Raw genomic sequence first — 23,560 nt, 5'->3', positions numbered from 1 at the left:
GTCAAAAATCAGGTGTTTGTGGGTGTGTGGATTAATATATGGGTCTTCAATTTGGTCTATTGGTCCTCCTGTCTGTTATTATGCCAATAAGAGGGTATTTTCAGTACTGTAGCTCTGTAGTAGAGTTTGAAGTAGAGGGATTGTGATGTCTCCAGAAGTTCTTTTACTGTACAGGATTGTTTTAGCTATCCTGGGTGTTTTGCTTTTCCATATAAAGTTGAGTACAGTTCTTTTGAGCTCCTTTGGAAATCTGTATGGTGATTTCTCAGGAATTTAGGAAACAACTTCCTCAAGACCCAGTAATATCACTTTTGGGTATATACCCAAAGGATGTTCAATCGTACCACAAGGACATATGCTCAACTATGTTCATAACAGCATTGTTTATCATACCCAAAACCTGGAATCAACCCAAATGCCCCTCGACTGAAGAATGGATAAGGAAAATGGTACATTTACACAATGGAGTGCTACAAAGCAGAAAAAAAGAATCACATTTTGAAATTTGCAGGCAAATGGATGGAGCTAGAGAACATCATATTGAACGAGGTAACCCAGACCCAGAAAGACAAATATAATATGTACTCACTCATAAGTGACTTTTAGACATAAAGCAAAGAAAACCAGCCTACAATTCACAATCCCAGAGAACAGAGACAATGATAAGGACCCTAAGAGAGACATACATGGATCTAATCTGTATAGGAAGTAGAAAAAGACAAGCTCTCCTGAGTAAATTGGTAGCGTGGGGACCATGGGAGAAGGTTGAAGGGAAGAGGAAGAGAGAGGAGCAGAGAAAAATGTAGAGCTCAATAAAATCAATAAAAACACACAAACAAAACAGTTCTAAGTGATGTGTTAACTAATATATCTCTACCATAGTGCCTGTAGTACAGTGCTGTGGTACTGTAGAGCAGATGCCCCTGCCGCTGCTCTCTCTTTCAGACTTTCCTTTTACACTGAGTGCCCAATCCAACCACCAAGTAGGAACTTCCCAACTGATCCTGTCAGTACCTCAGCTTCCAAAACCCCTATGTGTTTATCACACATAACTTTTTAATATTTAATTTCTAATAATATTACAAGCTCAATAAAAACTAGAAGCATATTTGACTTTTTTATAGAATGAGGTTTTAATTGATTCAAAAATTATTATAGAACCCATTAATTTTACACACACACACACACACACACACACACACACACACACTTCTATTTCCATTGTTGCTATGGTTCAGAACAGTTATTATCTCTCTGACATTACAGTAAAAATAATTCCAGGCTTCCAGAATCCACTTCTGTTCTTGTCTCTTACACATTTTTTTCTCACGTTACGATGTAAATTATCTCTCTAAAATACAAACTTTATTTGCTCTGCTTAGATACTTTTATCTCTTGGTTCCCAGAAGATAAAGCTCAACTCTTCCCTGTAGGATATGAGGAGATTAATGGAAGTCTTTCCTAAAGCTTTAATATTATATCAGCCCCACTGATACCACAGCCATGCTGGCTTACATTGCTTTTGTTGTTGTGACGAGTTGTACATTATTTTCAGCATTTACAGCTTTTTATGTTAGAGGTCCCATGTCAATAATTTTGGTTTTATTACTATAATAATTATAATATTGTATGGCCTTTGAAATGTAATTAAATGAGCACAATAATATATAAAAGCCATTCAAATAAATAAATGCTAACAAATGTGATTTAAAATAAAAGTAGGTTTGTGGGTTGAAATCTGGATCTTCTATACGATTCCATTGGTCAACTTCTCTGTTTTTATGCCAATACCAAGCTGTTTTCAATACTGAAGCTCTGTAAGAGTTTGAAGTCAGGGATGGTAATGCCTCCCGAAGTTCCTTTATTGTATAAGATTGTTTTGGCAATCCTGGGTTTTTTGTTTTTCCATATAAAGTTGATTATTGTCCTCTCAAGATCTGTGAAGAATTTTGATGGGACCTTGATGGGGATTGCATTGAATCTATAAATTGCCTTTGGTAGAATTGCCATTTTTACTATGTTGATCCTCCCAATCCAAGAGCAAGGAAGATCCTTCCATTTTCTGGTATCCTCTTCAATTTCTTTCTTCAATGCCTTAAAGTTCTTGTCAAATAGATCTTTCACTTCCTTGGTTAGAGTTACTCCAAGATATTTTATGCTGTTTGTGGCTATCGTGAAAGGTGATGTTTCTCTGATTTCCCTCTCTGCTTCCATATCCTTTGTGTATAGGAGGGCGACTGATTTTTTGGAGTTGATCTTGTATCCTGCCACATTACTAAAGGTGTTTATCAGCTGTAGGAGTTCTTTGGTGGAGTTTTTGGGGTCGCTTATGTACACTATCATATCGTCTGCAAATATTAAAGTTTAACTTCTTCCTTTCCAATTCGAATCCCCTTGATCCCCTTATGTTGTCTTATTGCTATTGCTAAAACTTCAAGCACTATATTGAAGAGGTATGGAGAGAGTGGGCAGCCTTGTCATGTTCCTGATTTTAGTGGGATAGCTTTGAGTTTCTCTCCGTTTAGTTTGAATAAAATAAAAGTATAAATGAAAAACAAAAGAAAAATATATAAACAATGACAAAGGAAAAAAGTGATATAAATGAAAGATAACTACTTTTTACCTTATTAATTTTGTGCTGTACTATTCTATAGTCAACAATACCTGCCCCTCACCTACTTTAATGATGTCAGATTTCAGTAAAAATGATCACACTGTTAGGAAAAAATAAAATATATAATGTAGCTATTCAAAATATAAAAATGTATAAGTAATGTGTATTCAGATTCAACTTGCCAACTATTACAAAATATTCTGTCTGTGGTTTCTGTTGCATTGATACCCATCACAAGTTTTTTTTTCTCTCTTTCTTTCTCTTTTTTGTTTGTTGTGATCAAGGTCATTATTTTTCAAATATACTGTCTTGTTCAAGGGATTTGTTAATGTATCCTAACACACAATGCCACTGTGCAGTTAGTTGATCAATGCAAAGTTCATTATGTAGAATGTAGTGCAGGAACTCAAGCCCTCTGGTGCCCACATACTTGAACCCCATCATGCCCAGCTTCCAAAACTGGAAATTATTAAAATTAAAATAGATTACACCACATAAGACAAGGAATAATGAAGCGAAACTTCATAGTATAGGGTTTTAATTTGTTATGGACTGTCATAGTTTATAAGATATACAAGAGCCATGCATCTCTAATCCTTGGAATCAATAGAGGAAAATATTCATCAAGGAAGTCTTCCACATATTAAGTATCTCAAATGAAAATTTTCCCTGAAAAGGAAATACAAATAATATTTTAAGATACCTAGCTCAAGATCTGGTACATAGGCAATATCCAAGTCTTGTTGTTTATTATTTATTTGTGGGGATGGCATTAGTAATATGATAATTACTTTTAGTTAACTAAGAAATGGTCATCAAAGAAACTATGATTTCAAATAGATATAGGAATCAATCTGAAAATATAAGGAAAGTTCCATAAGAATATCTGAAGTAGATTGAGAAAGTAATTTGCAAGTTATGCTGGTTACATAGAAGATGGGGGAGAGTTAATTTTACATACACTTCATTCTCGTTTATGGGTATTTTAGGATCCATTAATGGTCAAGGCCCGAGTGAAGCATTTATTCTTCTAAGGTATGGCATAAATTGTTAAAGATTTGAAGATATTGAGGCTAGAGATAGAAAAAACAAAACACCTCTGCAAATGCAAAACTTGCAACAGCATTACAAGAAGTGCCAGGCACAGAGAAATGTAACATACATCTCCCACACATGCTCTGCCACTCTGCAGAGGAAGCCTTTTTCTGGAACATCTTAAATAAACTTATAAATTAAATATGTATAGATAAGTAAAAAAAGAATTATGAGAAATCTGGAAGAGGGCTAAGTGCTTTTAAATTAATGATGAGAAATCATAGAGATGGTTAGCAAATGACTTCAAATATTGAAATACAGCATATTGAAAAACATTTTCCTATGGGTGATTTTAGAGGAGAGCAAAAGTACACTAATGAAGGGCCGGGGAAGACTCAGGACATTTAAACTCAATGTAAGAGACATTTGGAACACTAGACTGCCCAACAATGAAACAGTACAGTTTAAGTATTAGGGTATCTCACTCTGATAGTGCGGTCCATAACCATCTGTCACAACTGTCCTGGAGGATAAATAACTTGAGAAATAGAGTGGATAAAACTATTTCTAAGCTATTTTCCAACTCTTTCAATGAACATTTAGCAATACTGCTAGTCAGAACTTATATTCTTATAAACTATAAAAATAATGTAATGGGCTTGTCTAATCTTGTGGGGAAATTTTATATATGGAAGTTATTATTTAGTGCTATTTAGTACCATGGGATCAAGATCAGTGAATGATTAATTCTGTCTGAGAGGTCATAGATCACAAAGTCTATGGTGTTTGAATATGATCTTTGGAGATACAGGAATTTTAGAGCTGGCAGAGAGAAAGGAATTCTATAAAAGAGGAGACAAAGTACATGAAGTGAAAATGGAAAAATTTATACATCTTTAGGAGAAGTATGAATTGTTTTGGCTAGAATTTTAGATAAGGAAAGGGGAAGATAAGCAGCTAAAGATGCCGTAAGTGTTAAACATGGATGCTGATCCCATTGAACTTATAAAGAGAAGATTTTAAGTAAGGTAGTTACTGCAATCCAATATGAACATTAGTGAGATAATGCTTCTTTCTTTTTAAAAATAGATTAGAAAGTGTACAGTCACGGACTCCAAACAAGAAGAATGAAGATTGGAACTCAGGATCAATTGCCAGAGAGTAAGGACTATGAAGACTGAGAAAATTCCTGAGTTGAGATAGGATGTTTGGGTAGTCATTGTGTGTAACTGCAAGCAGAAGGAGACACTGGCCCCTCCATTAGGATTGCTGAATATTGTAGGTAGAGTTTTTCTGTCCTGTAGTTGCTCTCAAATAAACACACTGAAGTTAATGTTAATTATAATTGCTTGGCCAATAGCTCAGACTTATTGATAACTAGCTCTTACATTTTAAGTTAACCCATATTTCTTATTTACACTCTGCCATGTATCAGCACCTTTATAACATGGCATGTTCATCTCCTGCTCTGTTTATGTCTGGCTGGCAACTCCAAACATAGCCCTTCTTCCTCCCTGCATTCTCCTAGTCTGGTTCTCTCACCTCGCCTTATTCTGTTCAGGTATTGTCCAGTTCGCTTCTTTATTAAACCAATCACAGCAACATATACGTCCACAGTGAAAAGGAATATTCCACAGCAGAGTATTTGTAAAGTATGTCAGTGGTCTATTTAGGAAAATTTTAACAAGAAAACAAGTTTTCCAAGAGAAATGAAGAAAATGAGTTTATTTTTATACTTGCTGATTTAGAAATGCTAAAAGGAATCAGGTGGAAATTCACATGAATTACTATTAGCAGAGACGAGTGAGGAGCAGAAAATTGAAATTCATGTTATTAACCCGTCAATACAGAAGAGAAAGTCAATGTGTTTGGAAAAAATGGCCACTCAATGAAAACTTGTTTTCTGACAGAAAAAGGTTGAATCTGGAACTCTGATGACTTCTCTTCTCTGAGGCACTGAGGGAAGAAGTAAGACAAATTAGCAGTTTGTAGAGAAATTAGCCACAGAGTTTCCTATTCCTCCTCAGAGTTATGGACTATCTTCATTGCTCAAAAATAGTTTTGAGTCACTGTAACATAAAATATAAATGTAGATTTAAGTATGACAAAACTTGAATGCTAGGTGCAATGAATACCAGCTAGTTAACATGGTAGAATAGTAGATAAAATGGTGACTGACTGATTGGGAACTAAACTTTTATTCCTTTGAAACACCAAGTTGTCAATAGAACAAAGACATAAATTGGGAGAAGGCATATTTAAACTACACTGTAAAGTCTCATGATACTCCCTTCCAGTGTATTACTTTCTCTAATTATAACTATGGGGAAGGGGAAGGGTACATGAAGAGAGTGCTAAGGACAAACTGTCCTTTGATTCTCTAATAAGAAAGAATGTTTACATCCCATGAATCTGCAAAAATGACCCTAGCTAAGACTCCTAGCAATAGTAGCTAAGTATCTGGAACTTGCCATCTCCTATGACCAGATTGGTGACTCTCTCAAATGTCATCAGAAAGGCTTCATACAGAAACCGATGGAAACAGATACAAACCCACAACCAAACATTAGGTCAAGCTTGGGGAATCCTGTTGAAAGGGATGAGGAAGGACTGTAGGAGCCAGAGGGGTCAAGGAAATCACAAATAAACCCAAAGAAACAACTTACCTGGCTCATAGGAACTCACAGAGTCTGAAACAACAACCAGGGAGCCTACATGGGACCAACATGGCCCTCAACACATATGTGGCAGTTGTGTAGTTTGGTCTATTTGTGGGACTCTTAACAACAGGAGCAGGTGCTATCCCTAATGCTTTGGCTGGATCTTGGGAATCTATTCCTTTTACAGAATAGCTTTGCCCAGTCTAAACACAAGGTAAGGTGCTTACTCTTATCACATGCTTTGTTGATACCCGTGGAAGACTTGACCCTTTCTGAACAGAAACGGAAGAGTTGTTTGGGAATGGGACAAAATAATGGAGGAAGACGCGGGAGTAGAAGAGAGAGGAAAAACTGTGGTTGGGATGTAAAATAAATTAATTAATTAAATAAAAATAAAGTGTTTAGAAGAATGATGATTGAGATCTAAAGGCCATTGTTAAGTGACCAAAGGTGGGCATGGCAAGTATGCATTTTTGCAATTAAATGATATTTCATTATGAATAAGTTTTCAAACTTCTTTTCCAGGGATACTTAATGGGATTATTTTATATTAGATACCTGTTTGATGTTTGAAAGTATTTCTAATATATTCTGGTTATTAAGTATGTTTATATGTAATTAAAATAAAAGTGTTTGTGGGTCTAAGTATGATTCAGCTATACCAGGAATGTAGCTAATAAATAGTTGATAGAGTGAATTATCCATTCTGGCATGATCCGGTGTTTGATGTCATGGAAGTTCTCTATTTGCTATATTACTTCATAAAAATATTTATTGGAAGCAAATGCTTGAAAAACAAATTAATACTCTAATTAATAACATATGAAAGCACAGCACAAGCAGTTTGGAGTCAAATGTAAGAGTTTGCAATATGAAATAAAATAACTTTTGGTGTGATGTAGAATAGGTCTTACATCAAGACCAGCTGACTTCTTAAAGTAGGAATCCACAGTGAGAAACCAGAAGGCCATAAAACACTCCCACAGTCGCCTCTGCCCCTTAACAAGAAGCTACCTCAAAACAACGCAGGAAACTCCCTTAATCTTGCTGAGGCTGTGTGACATAAGATAGAGTAGGTCCATTTGCAGTACATTCTCATAATAATATAACCTTTAGAAATTATTTTTAATAAATTTATTTATTTGTGGCTTGTAAATATTAATCAAACGGAAATATCTGCTTCTACATGCTGGCATGGATAGTCTGTCTTCCAGGGAAATGCCTGAGATATTCCACAGAGTAGGGTCCTCATAGAAAATTCCCATAGCATTGAGCAAATAAGAAGGCACATATTTATATAAAATATGGAGAGGGAAGAAATGTGTCTAGCTTTGTCAGAGTAGCACTATTTTGAGCTAGGACTAATATAGAAATCTGGGAAAGTGTTTGATATGGAACTCACATATGCACGTTATTTAAAATTCAAATATGTAAGCGACATGGTATGCGGAGCAATCATACAAGTAAAATTTACGGTGTCACATTATACAATGCAGTTCCAAACAAGTAACATGGGTATTCTGATTGTCTGTAAATATCTGTCCCTACACTGATTTTGTGTTGGATTCACTCGTATTCTCTCATGCCAAATTCTTCTCTGTTCAACTTGGCCTTAACCATTTACATTTCTGCAGATATGCAATAGACCTGGACCGAATTCTGAAACATGTAGTGTAGTCAGTGTGTCTCCACAAGTCTGCCAAATTCACAGTACAGCAAAGATATGAAAGTTATCAAGTTTCTCCGAGGGTTGCGGTCTCCAACTTCCTTTATGCCCACTCTGCCAGGAGGGTCCTTGGCTCCTGTCTGATTCCTCTGAAGCCCTGACCATATGGTGGTTTATTAATGTGGCTGATGTAATTTACATCCTGTTCAAAGATGACAAAATTCTAAAGCTTGCAGAGTGTGTGTTTATTTAGAACAATTTAAAAGCTATTGGAAATTTATCATGCCAAGAGCAGCCATCCAAATATTTTGTAGTTGTTGCAAAGCAAAATAAAATCAATCTTTGAGATCATCTTTGATTTTCACTTTCCTTCTGGAAAGCCATTTTCACAAATATCCTCTGTCCTGTGGAACACTAAAAATAAACAGGTCACATTACACACTAACCTTGAAGCTGAACATTTAGAAAGGCCATGTATCAAAGGCAGAATTTATACCTTTGTGAGAAATAATGTGAAAAAAGAAAAATAAATTAGCTTCACTTGGAAATAAAAAGAGTATAAGATGGAGAACAAAAGAGATGTTCCTGACACCAAAATGTTAAATCTAGGTGTATATAGAAACTAAGAAACCTTGTTCTGAAAGATAATTCTTTCATTAATTGCAGAAAACTGAGTGATAAAACGCTGTAATCACACTCAAATGCCTTCTGGGTTCATGCACGTTAAGAGCTATACTTCATGTTTTAAGAAGATAGGCTGCATGTACTCTATGTGTTGAAACAGGAGGCATTCACTTGTGTGTGTGTGTGTGATTGTGTGTGTAGTTAATGTATATTCCAAGCATTCATTTTAGATTTCACTGTATATACTTTGAATATGATTCTTATTGGAATAATAAGCACTTTGAATATGTCCAATTCAAATAGGATACATTAAAGGAAAGGTAGATCACGAAGAAACAGTTTTCACATACATAATTTCTACTGATGATCGTCTATATTTAAAATAACCCAAGGTCAGCATTTGCTGTCTTGATAAAAGTCAGTCTGGGATCATACAAGCATGACAGTCAACCTTAGCACTATGGCAATATTAAAATAACCATGCCATTTAGCTTCAGCCTCTTCCAGCTGTAGGCTGAATGTAGCAATGCCTGCAGCTGGATTCAGAAGGACACCATCTTGTGCTCTTGCAGGTAGGCCTGCTGGAGTTAGTTCTACTGAGGACATTGAAACAGTTCAGTAGCATAGCACCAGCTTCTTGCTGTGGTCTGACAACAATCATGCTTGCCTATGAACAAGAAAGTAATGATATCATCCATGAACTCTAGGTTCATCCTTCAAACATTGGTCTTGACTTTTTGTCCTAAAGTACTCAGTGATTTGGCACTGTCCTCTTAGCTGAAGTGATGTCAGTACTGTCATCCTAGAGGACCAGTCATTGACTTAGTCGAAGTCCTCTCAGGACGTGGAGGAAGCCGTAGTTATCTGTGAACCTATTAACAAACTCACTCTCTGTGGGCCCAGAAATAGATCTTCATCTCCGTGACAAATCTAGTAATAAAGCTACTTTGGTACCAAATGGCATCTCTAACAACTGGAGACCCCAAGATAGACCTAACAACCATAAAGTACTTTGTGGATTGAACAGAAATATCAATACCCAGCTCTATATATCTCTGTTGTGATTTTCAAATCAATTTTAGCAGCTTGGAAGCAAGTAAAATATCTCTGTCTATGTACAACAAAGGGCCAGAAGAGGAATTTGTCCTCTGAAACACTAGGTGCCAGTGTAAGACTCTAAAGAAAAATGAAGACTCAGACAATCATGATAATAAGAAAGGGAACATTAGCTTCATAACTGACCTACCTCCCCCCCCAGTGAAAGTTTATAAGCTATACAAAAAGATTATAAAATGATCTTTTAATTTTGAAATGCTCAATCAAATAAAAGACAATTAAAATTAGAAAACAATGCATCTCTAAACTTACAAATGTAAGAAGAAATAGAAACATATAAACCCACAGGAATTCTGGAATAAATAATACAGTCACAGAACATCAAAATTCACTTGGAAGCTATAGTAGTAAATGATTATGTAGAAGAAAAAAATTTCACATTTGATTTGGAAAGTGACCATTAGAAGAAGAAAGCTAAAAAAGAATGAGAAACAGTGAAGTACTGTACCTATAAAATAACATTAATTCTATAAAAATGCAAACTATGGGAGACCTGGAAGAAAAAGAGAAAGAAGACTGTTTATTTACAGATATATTAGCTTAATATGTTTTAAATCTTTTGCTTGGCATGGCTATCCAAGTTCATAAAATACAAAGGATTTCAAGAAGATAAACTCAAAAAGCCTACCCAGACACAATATAAGACAATTGCCAAAAATCCAAAGAAAGCATATCACAACAGTGGGACAATGACTAATCTTTATATACAGGGGACCTCTGTCAGGCTAGGAAGAGACATCTTAACAAATAATAATAAGTTGAGAAAGCATTAAATTATAAAATAAAAATATTGAAGCAGCAAGAAAAACCAAAACACCAACCAAGAATATTACACCTCAAAAATCAGTCCTAATCAGGCCTTCAAAAGTGAATCAGAGATAAAAAATATATGTAGAAAAAACAACAACCCACCTTCTAGGAGATGTTAAAGGAAGTTCTTCCTTTAAAGGGTGTTACATAGCACTGTGAAAAGATATGCATGCATTACACTACTGGTAAAAGTACATTTAAATTCAGAATTCTCTAATGTAATTTCTCTGTGTAAGTCATCTTAACTCCAATGTAAAGATTAAGAGGAATATGTCCCAAATAACTGTAGTTACAATAATTTTAAATGTATACACAAAAGATTACACTAACAGCATACAATGTGATACAGAAATAAAAATATAAAATTTGTTTGTTTTTATACTTACTTATAGTACTTGTGTGTTTGTGTGTGTTTATGTGTATGTGTGAGTGTATACACATTTGTCATGCCATGCATTATGGAAATCAGAACAACTTGTGAGAGTCAGTTCAGTTATCTAACACTGTGTGTTCCAAGGATCAAACACTGGTCATCACTGTGGGTAGCAAATGCTGGTGCCCACCGAGCAATCTCATTGGCACTATGTTTTTCATTTTGTTTTGTTTTCAGAATCTTATGTAGCTCAACTTAGCCTAGAACTTACTGTGTCTCAAAGGCTAGCCTGGAACTCACCTCTTTCCTCAAACTTTCTGTTTTTGCTGTGATTAGAGGCATGTTCCACCACCCTTGACAAAGTCTAGTTTATATTTATGTGATGAAAGTTTTAATTAACTTAGAATAGAGTGGTAGATGTTTTATATCAGGTCCATGGTGACCACAAGATTAAAATCTCTAGTATGTATATACAAAGCATAAAGAATAAAGAATGAACACACATGATTTAGTAGTCTAGTAGAAATGTATCAGGAAATGAAACATCTACTAATTCTTTGAAATAATTTTGTAATAACTGGTACAATGTTATAAAAGTAATTTATGGGTAAAAAAATTATCAAATGGTGAATGGAAAAAATGGATTTTGATACAGCAAGATGTTCTATTAATTTAATTTCCATGATAAGATTCAGTTAATCTGTTGAAACTACGACTTGTGGGTTTGGACATTTATAACTAAGTACTAAGGACATTTATAACTCTTTGAAAAGGATGCTAGCACACTCCTTCAATTTCCTACTTAATATCTATGTGAAGCCAAATTTTCTACATACATTTCCACCAAAACAACACATTGCAGCAGATTAAATATGGAAGCACATCTGACAGGACATCTGTTTTCAATTAAACGATCCATTAGAGACATCTTCACAATTAGACTATCATACCATCCTTCTCACATCTTATTGCCTTTGAAAACATAAATCTCTCCAGAAAACATTTCATTTCATAAATTATTTGATATATAAAACATTTTTTAACATTTAAGAGTTTTTCACTTTATTAAGATTTTTCTTATATTAACTCTTGAGATAAATATGATAGATATATTCCATACAAATTGCAGTGTTATGGGGAATAATCAATGACTCCAAAATTTTAACTGGGTACTGAATCATAAGACTGCTCATCAGTGGGTTTGGAATCACAGAGTTATGGGTTTATATCTTTGCTCTGATTGTTTACTAGATAAAACATATTGGTCCAACATTAGACTGGTAAAGCTATTGGGAAAAAGGGGAGAGAGAGAGAGAGAGAGAGAGAGAGAGAGAGAGAGAGAGAGAGAGAGAGAGAGAGAGAGAGACAAGAGAGAGACAAGAGAGAGAAAGAAAGGAGATGTGTGATGTTTAGAAAGAATCATCTTGTGTGTGACAGCGAATTTGATTATGAATATATATGCTGATTCCTGGGAATGTGCCACTTATATTAAAATGCTCTACAGTTCTGAAACATATTGGAAGGGAGGATCATCCTTTTCATATGATTTCACAAAGTGATTTTTCCTATTTGTGTTACTACTGTCTCTATATTACATGGATAAATTATAAATTTGGAATGGATTTTGTACATATATCCCATTGTCACAACATTAATGAAAAACATAAAATGTAGATTCTCTGTTTATATTGAATATGTTAAACTATGAGGGTAGCAAAAAAATTTCTGTAATAAATAGAAATATGGATTTAGGCTCACCTTTCCTTCACTCCTTGTCCCTACAAAACACCATGAAACAAAACATTAGTAATAAGTAACAAAGTATTTAGCACTTTTACTCTCTCATAATACCTCCTCCAGTAAGCCATGGTGTGTTATGCACCTGGCAACAAGAAAGAGCCTCTGGCACATATACTGTAAGTTCAGCTCAGCATTAGATAACATGAGGCTAAAATAAATAAGACAATTAAAGAATAGATCATGAAAAATAACTTAAGCATATAAAGATTTTTTAAAATGAGAAACATTCTAGCAATCATACAGATTGTAGCATATTCTAAAGATTTCCAGAATATAGAAAGTGAAGAAAGTTTTTTTAAACTGTGATTTTTTTTCTAGTTTCTTTGAATCTCTGGTAATAATTAATCATATTTCATCAGTAAATAGGGATGAAACTAAGAATAACTTCCAGACTTTCTTCTAGAGATGTGCAAACAAGACAACAGAGTTTCATTTTTCAACTTTCAACCTAAGCAAAAGGTGGAGGCTTAGTCTTGATTATCCAGGTGTTTGTAATTCTAAAAATGAATTTCCTTGGTTACTTCCCTTAACAGTGAAAACAAATATTTAGTATTGCTTATCAATCACATTTTTCAAGGATGAAGAGTTATGGGAAACATTTATTCCTTGATAAAAATTTCCTGTTTCTAGAGTAAACCATAATTCCAAAGTTAAGCAAAATAACCCTTTGCTTACCCAATTTTACACTAAAAAAATAGTATTATGTTTACTTTATTGTCCTCAAACCCTGTCACTTAGGGACAATATAATTCAAAAGTTATGCAAAACAATCATGTGATTACCCAATTTCACATAAAATTATGTATTATGTTTACTTTACTGACCTCAAATCCTGCCACTAGAGGACCATGTGTCCTGTGTGTTCCACGTCTCTCCCGATTAATTCATCTTTCCACCCTAATCAGAGAAGCATCTTTTTGCAGCACATGACACAGAGACTCACAATTAGTCCAAACAAAGAATCTAAGAGACTTCAGAGCACTCAGCTCTGATGTGACACCTAGTTCAATATCTCCTCTTGCCAAATTTGGGAATCGTTGCAGGAGAAGTGGCAAAAATGTTGGACCCAGAGAGAGTAGATAATTACACTGGATCACTTCTTTTCAGGATACACCAGAGCAGATCCTAATATCAACTCAAAGCGTTTGTGACAGCATGAACAAGACCTGTACAAGATCAAACCAGATAAAATCTCAATGTGGAAGGAAACAGTGGTTATGAAGTTCCACCCCTATCTGAGGAGCTATTAGTTACTGGAGGCTGCTGAGAAAGGGGAGTCAATTTTCTTCCTGGATACAACTCCTCAGAGACTACCCATCCTCCACATTACTCCACCACCACCCCGTCCCCCATATACATGCAGGCAATGTTAGGTTTAAAAAAAAAATGAAGAGGGAACGAATAGAACAGGAAGAATGGAGGGATTGGAGCAAAGTGAACGAAGATTTGACCTGATTAAAACACATTGCATGCATGTACAGAATTCTCTAACATTAAAAAAATTAGTGTTAAAACTATCACAATCTGTTTTTGGTATTAAACTTTAACTTGCATCAGTCTTTCAAACAAAAACAAAAACAGTCCCTCTCCCTCTTTTCATTGGAGGATCCCCTCTTTTGGAGGTCAGCCTTCTTCACCACTTTAGTTTCCGTCTTGTGTTTCACTACTTACATTGCCTCACCTTATTCGACTGCTGCTAGAATCGAAATTCTAGATGCTGGTTACTAGAATGAAGGATAAATCTCTTCCATGCTTTCCTTAAAGGTCCATGAATTGTGAATATGTGCTAATAAAAATTATTTTCTGAAGAATGTTTTAAGAGTAAAAGTTACAACGTTTTCCCTAATTGACATGCAACTCATACTTATACATGCTTCAACTGGCTAAGCAATGTTGCATTACCTCATAAAAATTAATAATATCCAACTGCGTGATATTAAAAAAATTAATTTTGTTCAGAGAGGTATCATTTATTTTAGACCTATAATACACCTTTAACATTTTAATCTATTTAATACATTCTCCACCCACTGGGCTTTCTATTCTGCATTTTTTGTTTTGTTTTTCAAGATAGGGTTTATCTGTATAGCATCTCTGGCTGTTCTGGAACTCACTTTGTAGACCAGGCTAGCCACTGAGTACTCAGCTCACTAAGATCTGCCTACCTCTGCCTTCCAAGTACTGGGATTAAAGGCATGTGCCACCATATTGGCCACATCTTGAAATTTAAAAGCAAAAGAAATTAAATTCTTTTCAGAAGTTGGCAGTGTATGCCTTTAATCACAACACTTGGAAAGCAGAGATAGAGGGATCTCTGTGAGTTTCAGGCCAGCCTGGTCTACAGAAGCTACAGAGGAACCCTGTCTTGTAAAAAGAAAAAGGAAGGAAGGAAGGAAGGAAGGAAGGAAGGAAGGAAGGAAGGAAGGAAGGAAGGAAGGAAGGAAGGGAGGGAGATTAAATGCTTTAGTATTTTCTGCCCACACTTACAATCTTATTCATACCTACTTCACAATTCATTCTTAATAAGCACCATTTTTAGAAGAAAATATGTTCTTTCTTCTAAACAAGGAGATGTTTATCTCCCTATTCCCACATCCCTCTTCCAATTGAGTTTTAGACTTTTGACATTTGATGAGCAATTGTTCATTTACAAGGTATTTCCATTGTGTGCTGTGTGCTAGAAATTGAACTAAAAATCATGTATAAAATTTTAATCAACATATTTAGTTAGGTAATAAATAAACTCATGTTGACTTATGAGATGTTTTGGAAACTTACATACTAAGAAATATTTATATGGTTCATTAGTGACAAAATGAAAAAAATTGTAACAAATCAGAAAAGATTTTCTGAAAAGTTAATATGTGAATTGAAGCCATAAAGGAAAGTAGGAAGCTTCCTGTTTGATGGGTAAAAGTAGGTGTGGTCGTTTGAATGTATATGGCCCCAAGAAGCTCATAGGGACTGGCATATTAGGAGGTGTGGGTGTGGCTTTGTTGGAGTAAATAAAGCCTTCTTGGAGGAAGTATGTCACTGTGGAGGTGGGCTTTGAGGTCTCAGGTATGCTCAAGCCACATCCAGTCTTTCAGTTTATTTCCTATTTTCTGATGATCAAGATGTAGCTCCTTCTCCACTCTGTACTTTTTCTCCAGCACCACGTCTGCCTGCATGCTGTCGTGCCCTGCCATGATAGTGATCGAATAAACCTCTGAAACTGTAAGCCATCCATTAAATGTTGTTTGGTTTTGTTTCTATAAGAGTTGCTGTGGTCATGTTGTCTCTTCACAGCAATAGAAACCCCAACTAAGACAGCAGACTGCACTGGTCTTTCATGAGATGTCTTTTCATAAACAATAATGTGGTTTTGAGCAAACACCCATTTACATGGTACTAATGAGACAAGAGAAGGAAAGGATAGTGGCTTTCTAACCAGAGTTATCCTAGAATTTCCTACAGAAAAATGTGCCTAGGCAAACCATACCGTATGTGTGTGCAAATTCTGCTGCAGAAATGTCTGTCTTTTCCCACACTTTGTTTTCAGATGGGGTCCACATACACTCTGTTATGGTAAAGATGTACAGGACCCATTTACACACTTACAGTGGAGGGGTCTAGGAGACAGTCACACTCTGTTGCAGTGGAGGATCTTAGGAGCCAAGTTTTATCTCAGTCTGTTACTCTCTATTTCCTCTCACAGACCAACAGAGGGTTAGTGGCCAAAATCAAAGAAACAACTTCCACTTCCTTCTCCAATATAAACTTATTTTTGGCACAGCAATCTGATATGTTGTTTTCTGTGGGGTTCTGTTTATGCCTCTGATCTATTAAAATTTCTAAGATTCCTTTATTCCTTTGCCTCAGAAGCCACTGTTTTTCCTGGTGTTCTAAAAGGTCCACTTGAAAAGTAGTCTGTATATATATAAAGTCCTGGGAATGTAAGAGAGAGATCAGCATTTCCACCAAACAGGAACAAAGAAGTCTGAGGTGAGTGGGATCTTGCCTATAGTTTGATAGCAGATGTAAAAAGACAGATGTGAAAATGATTCCCTGGGGTTATATTCTGAATCCCGCATAATGAGACCCTAGGAACTACAGCTACATTCATTGAGTAGCTCGAAGTAGTGTATAGTCACTTAAATGCATGCCACTTGAAAGTAGACGTGACATAGCAGTGATTTGTTCTAAAATACTTCTGTCTGGGGACTGCAATATTTAGGAGTAAGCTTAAGTGGGGTACTATACACAATCAGTGACTTCACTCAGAAAATAACATCAGTTTTCTTGTGTACTGGGAACCCTGCTAACATGGGTGACAAGTGGCAGAAGAACTGTTTAGCTGCAAATACTTTAATATCTTGTGTCTCTCAAATTCTTGAGGGTGATTGATGGTGTATCATTGGTGTTTCTTATATTAAAAAACATTTTTTTTTGTTAAGAAAAAGTCAATATATTTCCTTCGTGATTTTTATAAGATTTATGATAATGTTCCTACATCAAATTCTGGGTGTACAATTTATTTTAAAAGCTTAAACAAGTAATTTAAACGGTTCAAAAATCTCAACAAAACATTGCTTTCTTTTTATTTATTTATTTGCTTATTGTTTGAATATTTGCTTATGTGCATGCATGTTTGTGAACAAGCATGTGCTGTGGAAGTCAGAGAACACCTTTGTAGGAACTAGTTGTTCCAATCCACTACATGTCTCCTGCACACAGAACTCAACTCGTCAGGTTTGGCATCTAAACACACTGCCCTCTGAGGCATTTCACTGGCATCAAATGATTTCTTTCTATCAGTTGGGGAGTTTGACTTTTACTACCACTCCCACTTTAAATTTTACTTTCCATCTACAAATACGCAGTTGATGAGATCAACAGACTGGCATCAAATGTCTTGAGATGATAAGTACTATCAAAAGATTCTGGAAATTTCCCCATTATTAATCACTAGGCTATTTAGATCAACTATGAGAAAAGTAACAAGAATAATGATAAAAGAATGTACATTCCTCATTCACAAATTATTTGCTAAAATTTTTAGATGGAAAAATAAATACTTTTGTAGAACTTACCTTCATAGTCAAGTATAGAAATAAAAAAGGTTCTCTATAGTTCTCCCTTTGAAATACTCAAGTTCTTTAGTACGATAATAATTTTATTCAATATTTACTGTCAGAAATTTGTTCCAGATTTAATGAAAGTGAGAAGTTTGAAGCAGGGGCCATTTTAAATATTTATTTAATAACACTTCATTTCATCAGCAATGTCTTGAATTGATCCTGCTATAGTTATCTATAACGATAGCTAGCTAAGGTTTCTATAGTTATCCAAAAGAACCCTGAAAAAAGGTTAGAAAATGGTCCTCTGATGACTGTAGCTGTGTAGCTGGAACCACTTTGCACCTGTTTTGAGTGGCTGATAAGTCGGGCGCACATGCACATAGTCAGTCTTCGTCCAGTACCAGCTAGCAGCACTAAAAGGCTGGGAGTGCACTTGCAATATCTGCTCTGTAGTAAAGCTGAAAGTATAAGTAGCTAACCCAAAGTTTTGTTTTGTTCAACGTTATTTTGACCTCAAGATTGCTTAGTGCTTGTTCATCTGTCATCCCTAAAATGTAGTAGTTTATGCGTAATCCTGATGGATAAGAAAATTTTAAGATAGTTCACAACTTTAGTCAATATGGAAAATAACCTAATAGTTTCCTATAGATTGTGGCTCATCTACAGTCTATGAAACTAACTGGATGTGTTGTTCTGTTTCTGTGTTTTATTGAGAGTTTTACTTTCTTTTTATTTTTTCAAGGTATCTTTTACATCACGCATCTTGATCCCATTCATTTGCCCTCTACCCCTGCAACCCACCCCGCAAATATAACAAAATTTAAAAGAAAAATTAGTTTCAAATCTTGTCATGGATGCTGCAGTGTGACACAGTGAGTCTCACAGTAAACTGCTTTGTCCAGATATGTTTATCCAGTGTTCATTACAAGAAGTCATTGACCTGGTTCGAGACCTCTGATGACAACTACACTATCTATGCTGGGCCCTCACTAAGACTCTTCCTGTTGTTACCCTGTGTTGTGGAAATCCTGCAGCTGTTGGTCTGGGTGTAAGTCTCCTTCATGTGCCTCAGCAGATTGTAGATGGGATGGATGTTGGGGTTGGCCAATTCATAACCCTGGTTCTGAGCCTGGGAAGCTCCAGAGTGGTCAGCCTGCCAGTTGTCCTGTGTCCTCACCTCCATGGTGAGATCTCTCACCTTTCAGCAATGAGCTGCCCAGGAGCCATGCAACGGCCACTCCCCCACCTGTCTCAGGCATTGACGTGTGTGTGGCAGGGGAAATCTGTCTTCCACCCACATAACATCAGGGCTGAATCACACACACCTCTTACAACAGGGCCAGCCCTTCTGTGCTGCCTAGACAAGGAGCAGGGCCCACTTTCCTAAGTGCTGCAGTTGGCAAGAGGGAGAGTCATCTTGCTCTGTTGTTGGCAGTAATGGGTGTAACAATGAATGGGACCTGCTTGTTGGGGATTCTGTCCTGCCCAGTTCCCCACAGCTGTTTAGTCCCAAAGAAAATCACACAGAGCTCTCTATAAGTTATAAAGCTTATTGGCCCAGGATACTTATTAGTTCTTGTAGCTTATATTAACCCATTATTCTGATCTATTTTTGTCATATGGCTCGGTACCTTTTTCAGCTGGCAGGTCACATCCTGCGTTCGCGGTGGTCTGCACAGGACTGGGAGGAATCAACTTCCTCCTTCGCAGAATTCTCCTGTTCTCATTGCATTATTTCTACTTCTTGTTTGGTTTTTCCACCTATAATCCCTGCCTGGCCAATCAGCGTTTATTTAAAACATGACTGACAGAATACAGACAATTCTCCCACACCTAATGAGTAGGGGCAATGGGGTATCTCTCTCCCACCCATATCACCATATCACAGATGAGTAGTGGGGACAGCTCTACTATGCTTACAAATTTGGGATTGCCTCATCCACACATCTACCAACAAGCTTGGCTCTATTGTGTTGCCCAGGTGAGGTACAGAGCCTGATCTCCTTAGTGTCACAGTTGATGAGAGTCAGGAACTATTTTCCCACTCTTGTGACCTTTGGGCCATTTCTCCTACCTGTCTCAAGCATTGATGGGTGGATGGGGATGACTTTTCTTGGTGGAAATTTTTAAGGTAATACTAATTTGAAAGAGAGACATTGAGGAGATGAAGACAAAGAGAGGCAGAGAAACACAAAAAGACAATGGGAATTAGCTTTCTGGAAACTAAGTATTCTCAGCTTGTACATTCATGAGAGTCCTTTAATCCTTCATAGATACTTACCCATTGCTTTAGAGGATTTTTGAGAAGATAGTTTCTCCAGAAACACAGGGTCCTGCCTTTAATACATTTAATGGTGTGCATCCCTGACACCATCCATATTGTGTTTGCCAATTCTGGAGTTCTTTGTGACCCCTTAGAAATCCTGTGATTAAGCCTAGTTTCTCTAACAATCTTAGTCATGGAGAACTGCTGAAAATATTGAAAGAAGTATTGGCTCAGCTTTAGTTTCTCTAGGAACTTATGAATAGCCCATTCTTTCACGTTCATAAGAACATGAAGATTATAAGCCATAAATCTAAAGTGAAACTACTCTTTCTGGCAGAAAACGTGAAGGAGGAGATGTTTCTCTGCTGTAAAGGGTGACTCCTTTCTTTTTCTCTTTTACATAATGTGAGGAGGTGATGACTTAAATGAAATCTCAGCTTACACAGCTTATCAGTATATCTTTTACAGTAGTGGACAGGTTGACCCTCCATCACTTTGATTCCTCATCCTCCCTTCACTCCTACAGCAAGGAAGAGGAAGGAGCTAATGTAGCTGAGTTACCAGGCTATTTCTTTTACAGGGTCTCAAACTATGATTCTTTATCAGTGGTGGCATTGTACAACAAATGACGTCAAGTTTATAAATTTGTTTCCACCTGACCTAGCTATTTTAGAGATGATAATCTCATTAGCATTTATGATTTTTTTAAAAAAACTGCCTCACTCTTCTTTGAAAAGGACCTTTGTAACACAAATACATGTCAGAGGACTGGAAAGATTGCTAAACCTTTTCAAAGCAAGATATTTAATTTATCAGACCAAACACAAATAATATGAATTTGCTATTCAAAGTGATAGTTTTAATTCCAAATTGCAACACCTAAATGTATTTTTAAAGTAATAAAATCACAGCTGATATTCATGTGCCACAAACTGACCCTAAGTAGACAAAGAAATATTGAAACATTAAATTACTCAAGCCTTAAGCTATCTCTTGATTTCAAATTATATCACAAGCTGAAAGAGTCAAAGATGTATGATCCTGGTAGCTGGACAAATGCATAGACTTGCTGCAGGAGCTACTTCCGCTCCTTCAGCCAATAACCTTTAAGATACCAGCCTACTTGGGCATGGTCTCTTTTGTTTTAAAAAGCACCAGAGCCCAGAAGCAAGCTAAGCTAGCCAGGTGGCGGGGGCAACAAGCAGGCCCTCATATTACAGAATGGTGCCCACATGGATAACTGCATTCACAGAAAGCCTGAGGAAGCTTGGGAAAGAATAGAGTAAAGCATGTTTTCTTGGTAGCAGCAATTTCTCGGATCTGCTCTGCTTGAAAGAGGCAAGGAAGCACTCTCATCTAAGAGAGGCTTTCTGACTCAGCTTTAGCTGTAAAGCCTTGCAGCTCTTTTAAGAGGTCCAGCTAAGAAACATTTAAATGGTGTTGATAAAAAGCTGACTGCATGCTTTTTGGGTTTTCTGCCATAGCAGGAAAAAAGTCTTGCCGTTTTAAAATGCTGGCTTTCTGGGCTGTCCTGTTAGGGCAAACTCTGACTCTTTCAGGCAGATGATCTGACTACAGATCATTTGAGTGTGGTTTGTGAGCACACTGCTGCAGCTTGCTTGCTGGCAGGGACCTTGAAACACTGTGGAGTTGTGGTAATAAACGTGGCTACAGCCATTACCTCCGCCATGAGGCTGGAATCACAGAAAGCTAAAGAATGAGCTGGATCCAGCCTTCAAAGCCATGGCTTTAATCCTACTCATATTGCTTGGTAAATTTAAAGACTCTTGTAGTCAGAAAAAGGGAGAGATATAAAGTAAAGAAAGATTCAAAGACAAAAAAGTAAACTCTAAATATTTTATAGTGTTTTAAAAATATATGCAGGCTAAAGGTGAAAGTCCTTAATATAAAAAAGAAAGAGAGTAGTTGGGTGTGGTGGTACACTCCTTTAATCCCAAGCTTGTGAGGCAGAAGCAGAGAGACCTCTGCAAGTTCAAGGTGTGGTGGCACATGCTTTAATCCCAAATTTTGAGAGGCAGAAACAGACAGGTGCACACCTTTAATCCCAGCACTTGGGAGGCAGAGACAGGTGGATCTCTGTGAGTTTAAGGATAGCCTGGTCTACAGAGAGAGTTCCAGGACAAAGATACACAGAGAACCTGTCTCAAAAGGCCAAAAATTCTAAGAAAAGTCAGGGTGCCCTGACTTGTGTGAAGTCTAAGACCCTCCTCCATTCAGGTCTAGAAGGTATGTATCCAAACAGACTAGGCTCCCAAAAAGCCAGTACATACAATAGAATCAAAATCCAAAATCCAGTGTCATTATCATTGGTTTCTCAGTCAGCTCTTATTGTCAGCCACATTCAGAGAGTCCAGTTTGGTCATATGCTCGTTCAGTCCCAGTGCAGCTGGCCTTGGTGAGCTCCCATTAGATCAGTCCCACTGTTTCCATGTGTGGACACACCCCTTGCAGTCCTGACTTCCTTGCTCATGTGCTCCCTCCTTCTGCTCTTCATCTGGGCTTTGGGAGCTCAGTCCAGTGCTCCCATGGGGGGAAGTGGGAGGAGTGAGAGGGAAATGGGAGGATAGGAGGAGGTGGAAATTTTAAATAAATAATAAATAAATAAGTAAATAAATAAAGCCAAAAGTTAAAAGTAAAAATAAAAGAAATAGAGTTTAAATAAAGCCACGTAAAGATGAAAAAAATACACAGAGAATCTGGCTAATGCTGACATCTTGATTTAACCCATCTCTATTAATCTGTGTATCACCACAAGGCTGTGGCTAACTGGGTAAAGTTCCACTGTCTCTCTCCAGTGGGGCTACATGGTTTCTCTCCCTGACTCTACCTTCTTTCTGTCAGCATTCAGTTTAGTTTTCCCTGCCTAGCTCTGTTCTGCCTTGCTTTATAGGCTGAAAGCAGTCTCTTTATTAACCAATGGTATTCACAGCATACAGAGGGGAATTCCACATCAGTAGATAAGTTGCATTTCTTTAACTCTGTGAATCAGTGTTACTTTGCCTGTCTAAAAGACATGATTGGTCTAGTGAAGAGATGAATGACCAGTAGCAAAGCAACAGGAGGAAAGATGGGGCTGTCATCCAGAGAGAGTATATAGAAGGAGAAGAATGTGGAGTGAGGAGCAAAAACAAGGAGAGAGAACACCTGGGGCCAGCCATACAGCTATACAACCAGCAATGGGGTAAGAAAGAGATATATACAATAGAAAAATACAAAAGCCCACATAATGTGGGAGGTCCTTCTGTCTATGTGCAGCTTTTATTGGTTAATGAATAAAGAAGCAGGCTTGGCCTGTGGGCAGACTAGAGCTAGGTGGGGAAAACTAAACTTAATGCTGAGAGAACGAAGGCATAGTAAGAGACTAGCCATGAAGCCCCACTGGAGACAGACTCAGGAACTTTACCTGGTAAGTCACAGCCTCATAGTGATACACAGATTAATGGAGACGGGTTAATTTAGGATATGAGTTAGCCAGAAATACGCTTAAGCTATTGGCCAAACAGTATTGCAAATAA

At 36.8% G+C, this 23,560-nt stretch overlaps 1 long non-coding RNA gene across 1 annotated transcript in view; it reads left to right on the top strand.

Moving 5' to 3' along the window:
• Positions 1 to 16,567: 16,567 nt before the first annotated feature.
• LOC126504802 (uncharacterized) overlaps positions 16,568 to 23,560 on the top strand; it is a 45,866-nt gene continuing 38,873 nt past the window's right edge. Inside the window, exon 1 of the long non-coding RNA XR_007592712.1 lies at positions 16,568 to 16,682. This is a non-coding gene — a long non-coding RNA (uncharacterized lncRNA). The remainder of the gene's footprint in view (positions 16,683 to 23,560) is intronic.

Source organism: Alexandromys fortis, unplaced genomic scaffold, assembly GCF_014885135.2.
Source record: "Alexandromys fortis isolate MF-2015 unplaced genomic scaffold, M_Fortis_MF-2015_v1.1 scaffold_32, whole genome shotgun sequence".
Classification (NCBI taxonomy): domain Eukaryota; kingdom Metazoa; phylum Chordata; class Mammalia; order Rodentia; family Cricetidae; genus Alexandromys; species Alexandromys fortis.
The sequence above is the reverse complement of the archived record's forward strand: the minus strand, read 5'-3'. Positions and strand labels throughout refer to the sequence as shown.